The following is an 18,034-nucleotide window of genomic DNA, read 5'->3' as shown; positions in this document are numbered from 1 at the left end:
TCCGCACACATCTGCCGCCATTTAAATTACCTCTGATTCACCCCAAGGTCTCAGCGGTTCTTGTAAGCTTTTCCTGACACTTCCTTATCTTTTTAGCAAGGGGCCCGCAGACGGATATTTGGAACTGTTCATAATTCGCTACACCACAGAAATACAGGCAGCTGCTAAGCAAGGCGCTGCCATCACCATACCTCACTGTAGGTGCAACGTTGTTTTGGTTTGATCAGTAAAGTTGTTCATATGCATCTTCCGAACCGCCTGATCCTCACTCGGGTCGCAGGGGGTGCTGGAGCCTATCCCAGCTGTCTCCGGGCAGTAGGCGGGGGACACCCTGAATCGGTTGCCAGCCAATCGCAGGGCACACAGAGACGAACAACCATCCACGCTCACACTCTCCAGGGACAATTTAGAGTGTTCAATCAGCCTGCCACGCATGTTTTTGGAATGTGGGAGGAAACCGGAGCACCCGGAGAAAACCCACGCAGACCCGGGGAGAACATGCAAACTCCACACAGGGAGGCCGGAGCTGGAATCGAACCCGGTACCTTTGCACTGTGAAGCCGACGTGCTAACCACTGGACTACCGGGCCGCCCCTCAGTAAAGTTGTGTTTGTGTCAAACATATCTTTTGAAATCATGGACAAAAAGTTCAACCTCGGTTTCGTCGGACCGGAACACATTTTCGCATCTGTGTTTGTGTGCGTCTAATTGCGTTTTTGTAAAAATTCGAAACCAAAGTTGAGCTTTTTGGCCAAAATTGGAAAAGATTGTTTTTTCAACCAAAACTAAAACAACCAAAACAACACCATATCTATAATCAAGCAAGATGGTGGCCGCATAAAGTGTGCGGCTGATTTTTATTGATTTTTTTTTTTCAAAGTCGGAACCTGGGGCCTTTGGCCAGGCACAAGAAATTAAGAGCAGTTCAACATAGCAATCAGTTCGAGCACAATCAACATAGCAAACATAGCAATCAGTTCGAGCACCAAACCTTCAGTTTCTGCTCGAGAGAAAAATATGTCAGGAAAAGTCTGTTAAACCTTTCAGGGACAGCGGTTACTACAGTGGGCAGCTGACCATGTTATCAGGGTAGACAGGTCATCATTATTGGTGCATGAAAGGGTTAAAATGGGTAGATCGTGCGCGTTAAAGCAGACACACTGACTCCCATTTAACATGGGTTTGAATGGGATTGGTTCATTGTGACCAGAGCCATATACCCACTCATAAGAGGACATGCACACGTGTGCAACCACATTTAATTGCTGAAAGACACACAGGGAGGTCCCAAATAATACTTTTCAGAAGAGTTCTGTGAATTTGTATGATTCCCCCGCTTGTCAACTGATGATTTTGTGGTTAGGCTAAAAGACTATTAACTCTGATGACGGTTTCTGATATAAATTGGAAAAACAAGACATCTTCCTTTATCGTGCAGCTTCCTGTATGCATCAGCTTTAATGAAGCAGTCACCCTACTTTCATCTTTTTTTTTTCCTACAAAGCCCAAGGACAACTTTATGTTAACCAGCCTTAAGACTAATGGAAACCAACATTTTCCTGCCATCATCCTCTCCGCTGGTGTTTGCCAGAGGGAGATGACATGCATAGTTTATAAGGCTCTTCACCATCTTTGCATCAAGAAATTCGTACTTGGAACAAACAAAGAGAAACATGTTATTTTGGATTCCCAGCAGAAATATCAGGGGTGGAAGTGAGCTTTTTGTTGAGGAGATAAACTTCCCTCTTCCAGAACGACCAGTCCATCAGTTTCTGGTACCGGAACACAAATAAAATGAAATTATGCATTTCTTTGCTCACTGCACATGGCAAGAAAGTGGAGAACTTTACCGTCATCTTTCTGAACCGCCTAACATCAGGTAGTTACTGCGGTGCAGTGGATGAAAATGCATGACAAGAATGGCCAAGTCAAGGCAGGGTCACAGTTTAAAAGGAAATAACCATTGTCAACAGAGATTTTTCCATCTTCTGAGAAGGCTTTACCTGGATTGTACAACAGTGGTTGAGAACGTCCTGAATCTGTGAAAGTCCTGTTTCAGTACGACATTCTTGTACATATGTCAACATAGAATTCAATTTTGAGCATGACAAATTCAACATATAACCCAAGACTCTTAAAATGCACCTACATTCATTTACTTTCTTAGCCATGAGGTGTGAATGTGCCTGCAGCTAGCAGCCCATTCACAGCAGGCGATGGGCTAATTAACACTTCTCCCTTTGGGTTTAATTAAAACTCAGTCTCATGCCGTTTACAGCTATTGAGAGCCCTCCCTGGAGCAGACGAGCACAGGTTGAATTAGTAGGGTACTAAAATGTGCAAGACCAGCACTACTATGTGCATCAACGTTGTGTCAGTACTGAGGAAGTACCTTGAGTTTTTTTTTTTCACCTCGTCGACTCGTTGGTGATTGGGTCTGTGCCATTTTGTCGAGTCACGTGACATTTGTTTGTCGTTTTGGCATAATTTAAATTGTGTAGCTCTCCTGCTGATCCCTGACAGAGGAAGTCTGATCCTCTTGCTTGGCTTTTTCTTACTTAATCCCCCCATGTTGACTTTTAACCATGTATCACAGCGGACAACCAAGGTGGCGAGGGATAACTAGACTTTATGAGATAAGGCTATTTACATTCCACCCGTATTACTCGGTGCAGCTGAGAAATTTGTGTCGGGGGAAGATTAGTAAACACGGCGAAGACAGCATCAGCTTGTGGCTCCCAAGAGAAATTAAGACTACTGTTCTCATGAACAAGAGCGAAAAAAGATAGAATGCGGCAAGGTCTTTATAAGAATGCCCCATTTATCTTCAGATTCTCCATTATTTTGAATTAGATCAGACTGCCTGATAAGCTACTGTTCCTGTTCTGTTTTAATGAACGTGCTAGTTTGCAGCATAATGACCTTGTCAAGAAGAGTCACAAGTTACGAGGCTGTACCGTGCCCATTATGCATGATCAAGGTCAGGGGGAGGGGAAAAACACCTAGTTAATGGTGAGCAATGCAGTATTGTCAAACTTTTGATAAAGTTTAGCATTGTCAGATTCGAAACAAACCAAATCATGTTTAGGATCCCAGAAATGCAGCCACAGACAAAATGTGACAACAAAACTGTTCATTATCAACACAAAACCGACAGAGTCCAAAATAGAAAACGCTGCTCGCAAGGATCCGGGAAAAAACAAAGAATTAACAAAGCCGCTTGTAAGAGGCAAGGTAATGAAACACAGAGAAAACAAACGACCAAATGACAAGAGTCTGATTCATACACCCCCCCCCCCAAATAAAAGCAAGATCAAATGACTAAACAATGACTATACTTACAAAACGTGGAACTAAGGGAACAAGAACAACCATGACGAGATCGAGAGGTCCAGAAATACAGCACATGAGCGCGAGCAGCAACAAGCTCAATAATCCGACAAGTAGCTTGACAGTGCGTAAAATACATGACTCATGATTATTGGCAGCAAGTGTGCACACTGAAGGAAAGGCCCTCTTCTACCACCTCCTGGTTATACACAAGAACAGGATCTTGACAGGTGTGGTTTTCTAAATGTGGGTTGAGGGGAAGTGTCGCGCAATCGGTCATGGGCTGAAGTCGATTTCCTACCTAATAAAGGGGTCCAAAACCTGTCGGCGCTTCTTAAATATTGAAGGTGTTCAATATATGTGTGTGTGCGTGTGTGTGGAGGTGAGGGGGGTGCGTGGGAGCGGAAGCAGAGTTCTCCGGAGAGACTTGACTCCGCAAACTGTGAATGGAATGTAGTCAATCAAAGAAGCTCTCTGACTGACGAACGAGGAAGCGCGCTGGTCAATAAAACAAAAGTAATATCCGGCCCGATGTTTATCCATCTATTTTCTGAACTGCTTATCCTCCCTCACTCAGATCGCGGGAGTGGTACAGGTTATCTCAGTCGTTTTCAGGCGGGAGGTAAGGAACCTCCAAGGTAACATGGAAGAAAGAAAAAAATCGTTGCGTTTCCTTACAATGATTGAGATATTATGTAAAGTTGGCAGGGAGACGCATTTTTTTAAATGCACGTTTTTGTATTTCTGGGTCATCCTTCCCTGTCACCTTTGAGCTCTGTAGGTCCCCATCTTACCTGATGTTTTTTTTGTCCCCCCCCCCCCCCCCCCCCGAAGCCAGCATTCCCTTCCCAACATTGCAACCTGACAACGCTCCCATCTCTCATGGTCTTCGTGTTTTGTCATCACGCGAGAGCTCTCCCTCTGGGGACTCGTTTCTTGACCGATGGGGGAAGAGGATTTGTGTGTGGGGGGAGCTGTAATGAGATTGCGTTGCACCCCACACACAATACCACAAAAACGGTTTCATGGATCTTTTTTTTATCTTTATGTGTGGGGTCTGCCAAAGAAAAAAAAATCTTTTAAGATTCGAAAAATCCTTGTGTGTACCTGGCATGAGTGTGCAATGCATTGGGGTGTGTCATTATCACAGATATGACGTGAGTCCAAAACACAGCCCAGTCATTTCACTCAGATCCTGCCCCAAAAAATTGTTTTGTCCATTAAAAAAAGTGTTGACTCTGTAACCGTTCTGACAAATATTTTTTATTTCTAGAAACCTAATGCCCAAAAAGTATATCAATAAATTCCTGGTATCCATCTCTTCATCAAGAACCTTGCTCAAAAATCCATTAGCTCTTCAGGAGTATTTCACATGCTTAAGTTTTGGCACAAAGCATTCGCTACATAATCATGGTAACTAACAAAACCATGGCAATTTTTTTTTAAATATATCGTTCCTGGTAGATAAGACTGCAACGGTACCAACCAGTAAATTATTGCATACACTACTGTTGGAAACCAGTTGATGTATTTGACGGGAACGGGGCTGAAGTCGTTTTGATCTGAATTTACTGTTTTAATATTTATACTCCCCATTTAAATGGCATTAAATTTTCGCCACTAACGCTGAAAGCACATTTTGATACACGTTCACACTTGCTATCAGGATCACAGAAGCCATCACTTTTAGCTGCTCTACCACAGATGATCTGAAAGTAGCCTACTCTTTAATGGCAAGTAAATTGCCACACAAGATGAGAGTGGCCCCGACTGAAATGGCTTTCACTACTATCTTGGGGTCGGAGCTTGGTCAACTGAAACATATATATATTTTGCAAGCTCACTATCATAACCTTACTTTGGAAGAGGCACACCGTTGCATCCTCTTGTTGTCATTTTACAGAGGACAACATTACCTTCTTGCTTTCTCAATTTGTCACCTCTCACCCCATCTACACACTTGAGATCAGCTACATATGTGTGTGTGTGTGTGCATTTGCGTGTGTGTGTGTGTGTGTGTCATTGACAGTGACCTGAAATTCGTCTGTGTGGTCAAAGACATCTGCTGTTATCGTAGCCGACCAGAAACCAGCCATCCTCTGTATTTAAATCAACTATGAGAGAACCGTGTTGGCCTTGCACTGCATTGACTTCACAATATGCACTAAATATTTATTTGAAGATTTTAAATTGTTCTTTACCTCTGGCCCCCTTTTCTTGTCATTCCAAATTGTCAATTGACCAGTATTCGCTCAGGCAACTTTAAAAGTGACTTTATTAATTGTGCTGTATTAAACACTGTAAATAAATACAGTACATTGAATTATAGAGATGCGTTTCTGGACTGTAAAAATAACATTAAAATTGCTATCACAAAAATACATTAGCGCTCTCATATATGGCGGGCCGTCCAGTTTTTCGGTGTGAAGAGTCATGCCCTACAGGTGACCCCTGCATAATTGCAGTTTTGTAACCTGCAGATTTGCTTATGCACAGATTTTTCTTCCCCCTCTCTGTAATAAATAAATAAATAATTGCGCCCCGCCCCCATTATTCAGAGAAACCGTATAGAATATGTATTAGCATTTTTCAAACAACTTTCTGGGGTTTTTTTCCCGCCAATGCATGTCCCCTGTGAATAGCAAATATTGACTCTACTTTCTAATGTAAAAGTTAAGTCTAGTTGTGTACGTATAATATAATAATTGAGTCTCAAACATTTTGTTATTAACCCACGCAATGTTATTTTGTCATCAGTACAATAACTATAAATGGGAAAAAAAAGAAAAGCTTTTTCTGTGGACACATTGTAACCGCAATGAGCAAGAATGCTGCCAGAGAGCTGCACCAGTTACAAGTTGACTACTGTAAAAACCCAAATTGTTGCATTTTAAATTACAACTCGAGCTAGAAAGGATTGAATAATATTCCTCAATACTTAAAGACACGGCAGTCGGATTCCGAACTGGAGTCTTAACTCGGGAGTACCTCTGCTTTGCAATATGTAAACGTGACCTCTTTACCGTTGCGGTTTACCACTGCATTTGTTTTTATAGACTAGAAAATGAATACTTAATGGTGTCATTGTCCTTGCAACATTTTCAACGGAATGATAAGCCAAAGGTAACGGAACGCCGAGCTCATGTTAATGACGCTGACATTTTTTTGGTTTGTTGTTTTGCCAACCCGCAGAATTAGCTCTAATCAGCTACAGCTGAGTAACTTTAATGGTGGCAATTAAGTCTCGGGCTTACCGCAGAAATCAAGCTTGTTACAGCTTGTTAAGACACAGTTAATTATGTCAGTCATAATTAAAACGCCAACTCTTTGGCTTTACGACCGCCTTCTTTTAAAGAGCGATGCAGCCATTTTCATCCTTCTGTTGCGCCTGCTATTTGTGTGGTGACACTACATGTTTAATGTGGCGTTTAAGGGTGTGGTCTCACGATTCGGTTCTCTGTAAAGCAGAACATGATACGTTTGGCGCACTCATCTTGAATATCAAACTGTGCTCAATGTTGGTTTGACGTTGGATAATTGTCTTTTTGTTGGTCCATTTACCAGAGGCTTTGAAAAAGCGCCAAGAGTTCCCCATTACAGAGTTTGAGAGGTGTAGACAGGAAACATCTGTTCTGACACCTGCACCTAACCGTAATAAGCAGCATGGCTTTTTTTTTATGGGAATAAGACCGTGTCAATCTAAAAAGCTGCTTTCCCGTCAAATTTCTGATGTGTGAACCTGGCTTTCCTACCTTTGGCTCCCATGCCGCATCAAGTACTCGTCTAATGTGACAGCATAGCAGATGTGTACAATTTGGCAACAAATTCAGTACGATAAATGTGTTGTGGGATATTAATTTCTGTGTATTGACACAATTGACGTCCGTTTCTGTCCTAACCTGATTTTTGTCCTTTCTTGATTTGACTTTCTCGAGCCTATATGAAGGAAGCATACAACGCTAATGGTACCAGTACAAAAATTGAGTGCTGACACGGAAGGGCCACAGATTTCAGTCCCCTTTTACCATGGCAATGCTGAAAAATGATACTGTATCAACATGAAGCAACTTAAAAATGAAGTCGGAGATGCATTCTTTGCAGGAGAGGAGGTGAAGAGATTTATTGCTTTAGCATGTTTGCTGCCTTAAATAATCAAGTCACTTGATTTTCCAAGGTTCCATTTGAAAGAAACATTTCGTCCGCTGATCTCCTTAATCATCACCCCTTCGGAGCGAGCGGAAAGACCAGTTTGTAGCGTGAGCCAATTGGTCGCGATGATATATAGTCCGCAGAGGGCCACAAGTGGACTCCAGTGGCTCGCCAGGACGATAATTTACAAGTCATTAACGCCAAGTCGATAAGATCACACGCTTTTAACAAACAACAGTCCTTACAGCTAATCTAAATCCACATTTTTTGCCTTTCGTAATAAGCTATGGTGCAGTGTTTCATCATCCATTCATCAACAGGCCTCCAGTGTCAATGCCCGCACATACAATATCTAAAGGCAGACATAATATGTGAATGCCACAGCTTTTCAGTTTCACGCTGCAGCTCGGTACTATTGCGTCGCTGACATGGGGTTTCTCACCTAAAATCGACACCAGGCTTCCTTACCTTTATCCAAGATGCAAGGACACAACACACAGATGGGTACGTTCTTCCTGTCCACTGGCCTCACATCAGGTTACAGTATCCCATGAATCCAATACATCAGGGGGGAACAAACTATGTATGGCCCAGGGACCATTTGTGGCCCGCCGCACCGTTATTGAGGTGACCATTGCAGATACGATGGCCCACAGAGCTATTTTAAGAATGTGAATCTTGTGGAATGTACTGCATGATAACATCAAAAACAAGAAACAATATATACGTGCAATAGATTTCTGCAAATCAACCTATGTGTGTATATTTACTGTATATCGAACCCGATCGCGAGTGTTCATGTCAAGAAAAAAAGTACATTTTAATTCAACCAAAAACACTTTTATGCTTCCTTTTTTAGGGGACTGGCCTCAATAAGTGTGGTTCAGAGAAGAATTTGAGAAGAGATGACATTTAAAAGATTACGCCTACTAAATCTAGCCGCAAATAGCCCCCCCCAAATAAGTCCTGAAATCTGTGCTTTTGTGATGACAACGGTGGTCGGATTAACAAACTATTTCAGCATTGAGTTCACATTGTTTAATGGGGAACAAAATGTCATGAGGGAGTGGGAAAGCACTTTCATCTGCTCTCAAATGCAGCACACTTGTTTCCCCCAAGTTCATGATTCTGAAGGCTCATGAGGGGATAATGCCTGCATTTAGAAGGTTCCACAAAATGCCTCCTTTGCCACGAGAGCACTTACAAAGTTCTATTTAAATTTCACGGATCAAGTAACGGAAAGGCAAGTTGTGAAAGTACGAGGAGGAATTCAGAAGCATATAATTAGATTTGATTACCGATTCAGTGCATCAGGATGAAATTATGAAAGAAGCAATATCCTTTTTCACTGTGTGATTGCGTAATACTTTTAAAACACTATTTGGAACGACAAGATAAAATGAATTACAGATTAGTTTGCTTCCATTATAATTTGACAAAGCCAGATGGAATAAATGCCTATATGGGTGTCCAAAAAAACAAAGCTAGAATTGGAAAATCTTTTTATTTTTTTGAGTTATTTTTTGAGTTCATAAAGATTGAGTTCATAAAGATTTGAGTTCATCGAATCAAACTGAATCAAGTCGTTCCACTTGGGACTATATCGAGATCCGTATCGAATCATCTTTGACAGCAGACCGATATCTTTTCAGGAAATACCACATTTACCAAAACTTTGCACACTATTATCCAACAAATGTTTCTCAGCACTGGGAAATGAAAACCAGGGCTGCCAACACGCTCTTCCCTTCACATTTGGTTTCTGTACAATCTTCTCCCGTACCATGTAGTAACTGTAACCAGGGCTCTGGATTTCACCAAAATGTTCACCTTACCCCAATGAGTGCAAGTACATTTGCAAAAAACGCACAAACATGTCCAGAGTGTGAAATTCACTGATCATACTTGCACTGTCCTTCTAAACATTAACTTTCCTTTTGAAGTACCGTATTTTCCGCACTGCAAGGCGTTTTGGAGTATAAGGCACACCTTCAATGAGTGGCCTATTTTAAAACTGTGTTCATATAGAAGGCGCACAGAATAGTGGCTGCGGTTGCGTTACCTATCCACTAAATGGAGCTACGCTAAAGGGAATACAGTACAACACAGCTTTAGTTATATCGCACTTTCACAACCACTGCAATTGTGACAAAGCGCTTTACAGAAAGCACGAAATCTGAATATTGATCCAGATATAAGGCACATTCGATTGTAATGATTTTGAGAAAACCAAATACTTTTAGGTGCCCCTCATAGTGCGGAAAATGCGGTAATTACGTTTTATTACTTACGTTTCTGCAAGTACGTAGCAGTAACACAGTGAAAACTAAGGGAGGTGTGAACATGAAAAAAAAGTTAGTCTGGAGCCCTGGCATCTTTTGCTCTGTCGGTGATCGATATAAAATGCCTTTTTGTATCACTGAGAAAGATACCCAAACGCCAGTGATGAATAGCAACACAGTCATTGATCCACAACTCTGTGATCGAAGTTTTTGTCTCCTACTTGCTGCAAGAAGCTGCACGAGCAATCCACAAACCAGGATGGCTTCCTGAGTGTCGTTTATTACCTCCCCATTTTGCTGAAGTAACATTGATTGGCGATGCAGGACCCTTTTGAGCCAGCATTTGGTTGGAGAATCGGCAAGCGGCGAGTGGCCACTTCACATGAGCAGACCGGGGCCTTTTCCCGTCTTTGTCATTCTCTCCACTTCAGTTCATTCTCGGGTGCAGTCTGTTCCCATAATAACTCCTGCCATGACCAACACTGTCAGTAATTGATATGTACTCCTGCTTCTGGGTGGGGACATTTGCATTAAATTGTGATGATAATGACCATGAAAGCTCTGATGCCAGCTGAATGCCAAAGTGAAGATTGATGGCCATTTGAATTAGCCACAATAAGTCACACATTATGTCGGGTCTCGTGGAATCGTTGCTCTCCCTGCATTTCTTATCTTGTCTTTTTTTGTGGATCAACACGACATGGCATGTTATAAATACTCTTCAAAACATTGTGTTTCCATTCTTGAGGATTATTCTCAATCTTGGTAGCAGTCAAGAATGAAATGGAATTTGGAATGATTGAAAACGCAGTACGGTCACCAACGGCGTAGCCATTCCCTCGCCTGACTGCCATGCAGGCAGCGTGGGGTTTAATTCCCACTCAGAGGCATTGTGAATGGTTTTCTGTCTACATATGTGCCATGGGATTGACTGGTGACCGATTGAGTATGTTGTCTGCCTATCGCCCAAAGTTAATTGCAACAGGCTCAACCTCACACCGTGAACAGGATCTAAAATAGTTGGATGGAAAAAAATGGAATAAAACCTCCTGTGTTTATATTAGTGACCTCTCGTATGTTTATTCCGTAAATCTCATTCGCAACCGTTTTTATTGCATTTTTTGGAGACCATTAGGCGCACCGTATTATCATGCACAATATCAATGAAGAGATAACATATGTTTTCATATATAAGGCGCATTATCTTTGTCAAGCATTGCATGTTTAATAGTTCGTTCTAATCATACCATACGTTTATTTGATCGATTTTGCGCTATTATTTAGTTAGAGACCTGAGACGAACTATCGTGTAGCGGTGCGTGTCTCGCTTGCGGTTGTTCGCTGTGCAGCGAGCGTTATTTCGAGCAGTTTTTTGCAATATTTTCGTCTCATGTCATTTTGAGAAAATGTCACGGACTTGAGTATGAACAATACTCTTTGCCTTCAGTAGGAGTTCATAAACGACAAAAGTATTGGTGAGAAATGGATTTTGTCTCTATTTCCTCCCATGAGTGAAGAATGAGTTGCACATGCATGACTCTTCTTCCAGGCATTGTCTTTACTGTTGTGGAAGAGTGGAGGATGATTATGTCAGAGAAGCTTATACACATCAGAAACAAAGCGATAATACTAACCGGGGGCATGGTGCAACATCATTTCAAACATGATGAGAAATGTCTGAGACTAGAGGACGAAAGGGGGTTCTCGTAGCTTTTGAAATGAAAAATATTTATTGTCTTTGAGTTCTCACACTTTTTGTTTCATCTTTCGGATTCCTACGCTCTGAACGATTGTTCCTTCACAATTCCGTTCGTCACTATTGTCTTCGCCGACTGTCAAATTTGCTCAAAAAGTACAACTTGAAAAATATTGACTGCACTTGAGCGTTGGAAGAGTACATCATCATATATCATTTAGTGACCGACTTCTGTTATTATGATGACAACGTGTCTGCTTAAGATTCGTCTGTCCCACTATGTGACAATATTATTACCTCCGCAAGGGAGAATGTTTTCATCAGTGTGGGTGTGTTTGTTGGTTTTCTTTGTCTGCAGCCTCAAGTCTCCTATTTTTTATTGATCATGCCGCATTTTTTTTCTTTTATAGTTGGGAAGTTACTCAAAGAAATTTTGTTTGCCGAAAGTGTACCGCTATTATTTTGAAGGTGTCCAGATAGAATTGAACAGTGAGCTTAACCTGTGAGATCTTAGACCAGGGGTCCCCAAGCTTTTTCCTGTGAGGGCCACATAACTTTTCCCTTCTCTGATGGGGTCCAGTGTCAGTTTGTCACAGAAAAAGTGTGACGATAGTAGGGGAGCTTAAAAAATGTATTGTTTTTCAGAAAGCCACACATAACCAAATAACCCTTTCCAGGTTCTTTACAGGAAAAAAAGTCAGGAAACAAATAATGACACTATTAATGAAATAAATAATAACTAAATTACCCTCTCCGAGTACTTCACAGAAAAAAGAGGAAATAAATAATGACTAAATAACTCTCTCTGGGTTCTTCATAGAAAAAAATCAATGGAACATTAACTTTCTGTTGTGCCATGCACAATCTTGACAGATAAAAGTTCAGCTCAGTTGTCAGAGCAGAATCTCTCTGACACATATGAGCAGTCTCTTAAAGTTCTTGTGTTCCTTCCTTATAATCCTTTTGTAGGTTCCAGTAGGCTTGTAGACACCGCTGTTTGCAGTTAGGGGGTTTTGGGGGGCGTTTTTATCACAGTGACGGGTCATTTTGACCCGAGGACAACAGGAGGGTTAGAGGGCCGTGCCAAATGTGCTGACGGGACATATCCGGCCCACGGGCCATAGTTTTGGGACCACTGTCTTAGACTGTACCTTTTCAGTCCATGAAAAACATTGACATCTTGGCAGAAGTCAGCACAATCCATGGGCTCTTATTTGTGGTAGCGGAAATTCCATCAATCTCAGTTGTGGAATCATGAAACCCATCACCACCCGTATTTCCCTTCCTCTAGGTTGTTTATAATTGCAGTGAGGGGCCCGTCCCTCTTAGGAACACTCCCAGGTATTTTCGGCTAATAACTGCTCGGGGTCCTCCACTCGGCGCTGTCAGACAGCATTTGTTTGGAAATTCATATGCAAGGATGAGAAGGAGGGCATGGCGTGCTCTAAATTAGCGCCACACAGACGCAACACTTGCGTGAATAAACTTGGCACGCACACTTGAATGCCCGCCCAGGCCAACAGGAGATGCATAGAATCTGCTGACTTCTGTTGGGGATATACGATACATGAGATGATTAATGTTCAGAAGCAAGAGGCATCCACGCTTCCGGAATCATCCTATTTTCTCTCTTGTCGGTTTTGTTGCTGTGCCGTAAAGTGAAATGTGGAGGCACTGCATCTCTTTTATTGTGACAGTCTCATTATGAAGTAGCAGCTCCCAACGCGGCGTGGAGGCCGCTTCCTCGGCTCCTCGCTAAGGACCATGCTCTCAAAGGGGAGCCACAGAAAAAAAAATCATGATCATAACTTCAGTTGAGACTCATTGGCTTTTATATGCTCAGTTGTTATGTTTTTCAGGGCAGACAAACAGGGAAGTTCAACATTTCTTCTCTTTATGTGCGTTGGGAGTGGACGAGAGGCTGCCTCCTAAGATGGCACTCCCACAAACGGCGCCCCTTTTAAATGAATTCACGTGATGTGTCTTTGAGAGCAGCACAGTTGTCCCACAACGACGACACTTGCACCTATTTTTACACCCCCGGAGTTTCGCTTACATCTTGTGTTTCGTTGCTCGGAGAGGCTGTTGCAAATTTGCACCTGTGTCTCTGGCTCCTTCTTTCCTTTCTTTCCCTTCCTTCTTTTTAATCTCCTTTTCGATTGCGTTCCTCTTGTTTTCCTTTCACATTCTACACCGCCCGCCTCTGAAGCTGAGGCATAGTATTGGGAATGGGAAGACATGACATGGCAGTTTGGTTTACGAGACGTGCTTGCTGTATTATTAATGGCTTTTCACAAGAGATACGCTGCTACACACTGAGTGGGAGACGATGTGTGAAATGTGTGTGGCAGAGCAGCAGCGTCGAACGCAAGCTGCTGTGATTCAGACCCGTGCTCATAGCTGTTGGTGTGCATGCCTCCAGGTGTGAATGTTGATACTGGAGTGAAATAATCATTCTCTTAACCTTTTTGGAAGGGGCCCGGACTGTCTTTTCCCATTAACATTTACGCTATTTGTGAAGAAACGTTCTCCTTGCTCGAGGGAACCGCAAGCTAAAAATAGATGAATTGCGCTATTAATTAAAAGTTGATTTACGGGAGGGACCAAATGGAGCAGCACATTTTTGGCACTTGATTGCAGTTAAGCAAGGCGACCGGGTGGCACCTGCCCCCCTCACCCGCTCTGAGGACCAGATAACCAAGATTTATTTTCCAAATGTCCTACAATCAATTCAGAAGAAAGGCTAAACTAATCCAGTTTCCGAGGGTTTCTGTGGGATCAATCCCCCCAAAGTAACCAGCAGAAGCACCTCATCAAAATTCCCCAGTGTGGGACGAATAAAGGATATCTTATCTTATCTTATCTTATCTTATCTTATCTTATCTTATCTTATCATGATCGGCTTGACTCAACTCACAACCTGAAATGCGTCTGCACACATAAACAGTATATTTATGTGTTGCATGAAATATTAGATTATATCTTTGTCGGTTTGCTTGTTTGCGTAGCTACAGCTGAAAATCTTGTCTTTGACATGTTAAGCGTGAATATTGAGCCCAATCCTCGGTTCAAAGGCCTCACTTTCGTGGCTTTGGGCTTCTTTTATGGTTTTGTTTTGTTTTTTTCTCCCTTTCCCTAAGGCGCTGTGAGATTCGCTCTCACAGAGACCTTGGACATTTGAGGCTGCGCCGGTCAGAAATGTACAAGCTGTTATCTCAGTCGTGGCTATGCCTGGCATTTGGTCTCATAAGATCTCCAGCTCTTTCAAGTAATAACACACCGGCAAGCAGATGGCTGAGCGGCTTTGTTTGGTTTATTAGGAAGCAATCCATCTTGGTGGTGCTATTTAAAACTAGAGCACAGGCATCGGCATTCGTCTTTCATTGATCGACTGTGGGGGAAATGAACTGAACACTTGATTGTTTTATTGTTGTTTTTTTTAAAAAGAAAAACTGTTGCGTGTGAGGACCAAGTAAATCTATTCACATGAAACTTTACATGGCATGTAAAACGAAAGAAAGTACCTACAGCTTACTGGCACGTGTTCATAAACGTCAGCACATCAACATTGTCTGAACACAGTCAAGCAAAGGTTTTGAGTTGCTAAATTTGATAGACTGTGTGCTCAGTATGAGTACCTTTCAGATTTGAATTGATTCAGTACAGAGTCCACACATTTGGGAATTGATACCGGTACTCGCCAGCCAACGCCAGGCGCCAGCACTGAGAAGTGCACCCCCACCACCACCACCAAACTCGTTTGGAGAGAAGCACGAGGCTTCACTATAGCTACAATATACTTCATGAATTGCATTTGTTTTGTCTTGATCCTTCCAATCCCAGAAATGTATTTTTAGGATGTGTGAAATCCTGCATGAGTGGTTGAAGTCATTAGGCTGTTGTACGTGCATTTCTTCATTCAAGCGCACCATGGCAATTCGACATTCTTTCACTTGCGCACAGTCACAACTTAGGAAGATGCACTTTGGAATCAAAACATGCCGCCGATTTATTTCATGTCAATCGGCGCTCGATAGTACCGACCCAAGTCGGTCCATAGCAAAAAAATGTACAGTGTTCTGTACATTTGCTACTTGTGTGTGATGAATGCAGTTAAAATTAGGGAAAGTTGCTGAATGAATGTTCTGAACTCCCGTTTCCATACCAGTAGTGTTTGAAGCAGTACTTCTAGCTAGAAGGCCAATTACAGCAAGTTTTGCAAATCTACCCTTTCAGAACAAAACAAAGAAAAAAATGTCAGAGAAATGATATTCATCACTGAGGTAGTTTGGCCTACTGCTCTCATATTTAGAACGAAGATGAACAAGCAGAGAGACACGTCACAGTAAGTGGCTTGTTCACACACAAGTGTCCTGAGATGTTCGGGTTTCTTCAAAGTCACCTCTGAAGTGTAGGCAAAGTGAAGTGGATTTTTTCCCCCCTGTAACAATTTCTGTACAGTTTTCCATGATGATGATGTCCTAACACAGTGAGTCGCAGTTGCCTCATGTACTTCAAATGAGTCACAGTGGGGTGAGCAAAACTTTTCCGGGTAACTAAGCATCTCCACCTGTGTGCCCCTTCAGATCTATGAAACCAAGATGCGTGTGGTTTAACACAGTTATTTCTTGGCCGCACACAGTCTAAAGCCTTGGGTCTCCGTCCGTCTGGCTCCATTGTTGATTGCAGACAGCCCGTCTGATGAGCGCGGCTCGCTTGGAGTGGCACAAATAGGGCCCTGTTGCTCCCTTAGGCCGGGCTTTGGCAGGGCTTTTGAGAGGCGCTCTCTCGCAGACCCTCTGAAAGTGAGCATAGCTGTCTCTATGGCTGCCTAATGGCCATGCTGCTCCTCTTCCGAGTTTGTCAGTTGACACGTTCTCATCTCCTGCAGATAAAAGCCCTGGCACACAAAGAGGGAAGCAGAGTTTGCCTAGTCGCCCAAATTGTCTGAAGGGATTTCAAACTGAGCAGAGTTTTACATACAACATTTATATTCATTGAAAGCATTCCTACAAACTACTTGTTGTACCGACAATCGAGATGGCTCCACTGACTCAATGTGTCACCTATGCAGACTTTTCGCACATAGCATTTCCTCGGGTCTTGCTGACAACAAACATTTGAGACACAGAATCTCGTCAGTACCACAAGAATGCGGCGTTGACGTGTTCAGCTGTGAGTGCCTCAATTTTTTTGACAAGGACACAATGTTATGCATTTGTCAGCTGGAAAAGCACAGGTGGAGAAACACTGACACCAGCAAGTTGAACGCGTCGTCTCCAAAGTCTCTGACCAGATATACTGTAATTAATTCTCTAAAGGGACATAATTTGACATGATTAAAAAAAATATATATATACCAGAATCAGAATCAGAATCATCTTTATTGGCCAAGTATGTAGAACACACAAGGAATTTGTCTCCGGTATAACACGCTGCACTAGTAGTAGTATACTGTCTCTCTCTCTCTCTCTCTCTCTCATATATGTGTGTATATATATATATATATATATATATATATATATATATATATATATATATATATATGTGTGTGTGTATATATATATATATATGTGTGTGTGTATATATATATATATATGTGTGTGTGTATATATATGTGTGCGTGTGTACAGTGAGGAGAGGCAACCGGGTTGCTTTGCGGTGTTTTGGTTTTGTCTGTTTTAATTACTTCTCGATGTATTTAGCGTTTTTAGTTTTGCGTCTTGTGCCAGCTGGCTGAAAACAAAGATTCAATGAGTGCATGACTGCATTTCTGTCGGTTTCATTACCCCTCGTGTTTTTTTTTCCTTGTCCCCTCCACTGGACCTGGTGTCAGCACAAGGATGTCAAACCACAGACTGGCGACACAAAGCGGGCTTGGAAAAAAGAATCCTCGCTCAGTCAACAGGGGTAATCGATGGGAAGTTAAACAAAAACAGAGGAGGAGAAGCACACACCATCACCAGCTTGAAAAAAGAAAAACGATTGTAGAAAGAAAGATTTGTGGTCCAATTTTCTTGCTGTGCACTTCCAAACGTAACTCGTGTGCTGACTACATATTACATACTGTATTAATATTAAAGTAATGAGTAACTACCTAAAACAATGCAGCAAAGTGATTCTTCCAGTGAACTGTTAAACTGCATTTCCATTTAAAACCAATTTTGGACATGGCTGTATGGTTCCAGAAAGCTTTTGTCGGCTTACATTATTTTTGTACACAGCTATTGAGAGAAAAACAGCAGGTGTTGGTCTTCAAATAACTGGCATTTCTCATCGGGTGACAACCACTTTCACTGAGGAATTCTTATGACACGTTGCAGCATTCATTAGCCTGCATAAATTACCTTGAGAATGCTTTTGTTGTGGAAATGGGATTCATCCGTCTTCACATATGGAGCAACATACTTCATAAGTGGTACTGTAGCGTGATAACTGGCTTGTGGCTGTTATCTTCTGTCATGCTTCTCCAAGGACTTGGAAAAAAAAAACACATTTTAAGTACGGTATGTAACAACCCAGGGTAGACATGATGAATTCTTTGTCTCTTTATTTCCATCAGTGTATTCGTGTAAGG

At 42.1% G+C, this 18,034-nt stretch overlaps 1 protein-coding gene across 4 annotated transcripts in view; it reads left to right on the top strand.

Annotated features, from left to right (window-relative positions):
- ptprub (protein tyrosine phosphatase receptor type Ub) overlaps window positions 1-18,034 on the top strand; it is a 173,068-nt gene that overhangs the window by 61,143 nt on the left and 93,891 nt on the right. The window lies entirely within an intron of this gene.

This window comes from Hippocampus zosterae, chromosome 5 (genome assembly GCF_025434085.1).
Source record: "Hippocampus zosterae strain Florida chromosome 5, ASM2543408v3, whole genome shotgun sequence".
Classification (NCBI taxonomy): Eukaryota; Metazoa; Chordata; class Actinopteri; order Syngnathiformes; family Syngnathidae; genus Hippocampus; species Hippocampus zosterae.
Note: the sequence above shows the minus strand (reverse complement) of the source record. Positions and strands in the feature narration are given on the sequence as shown.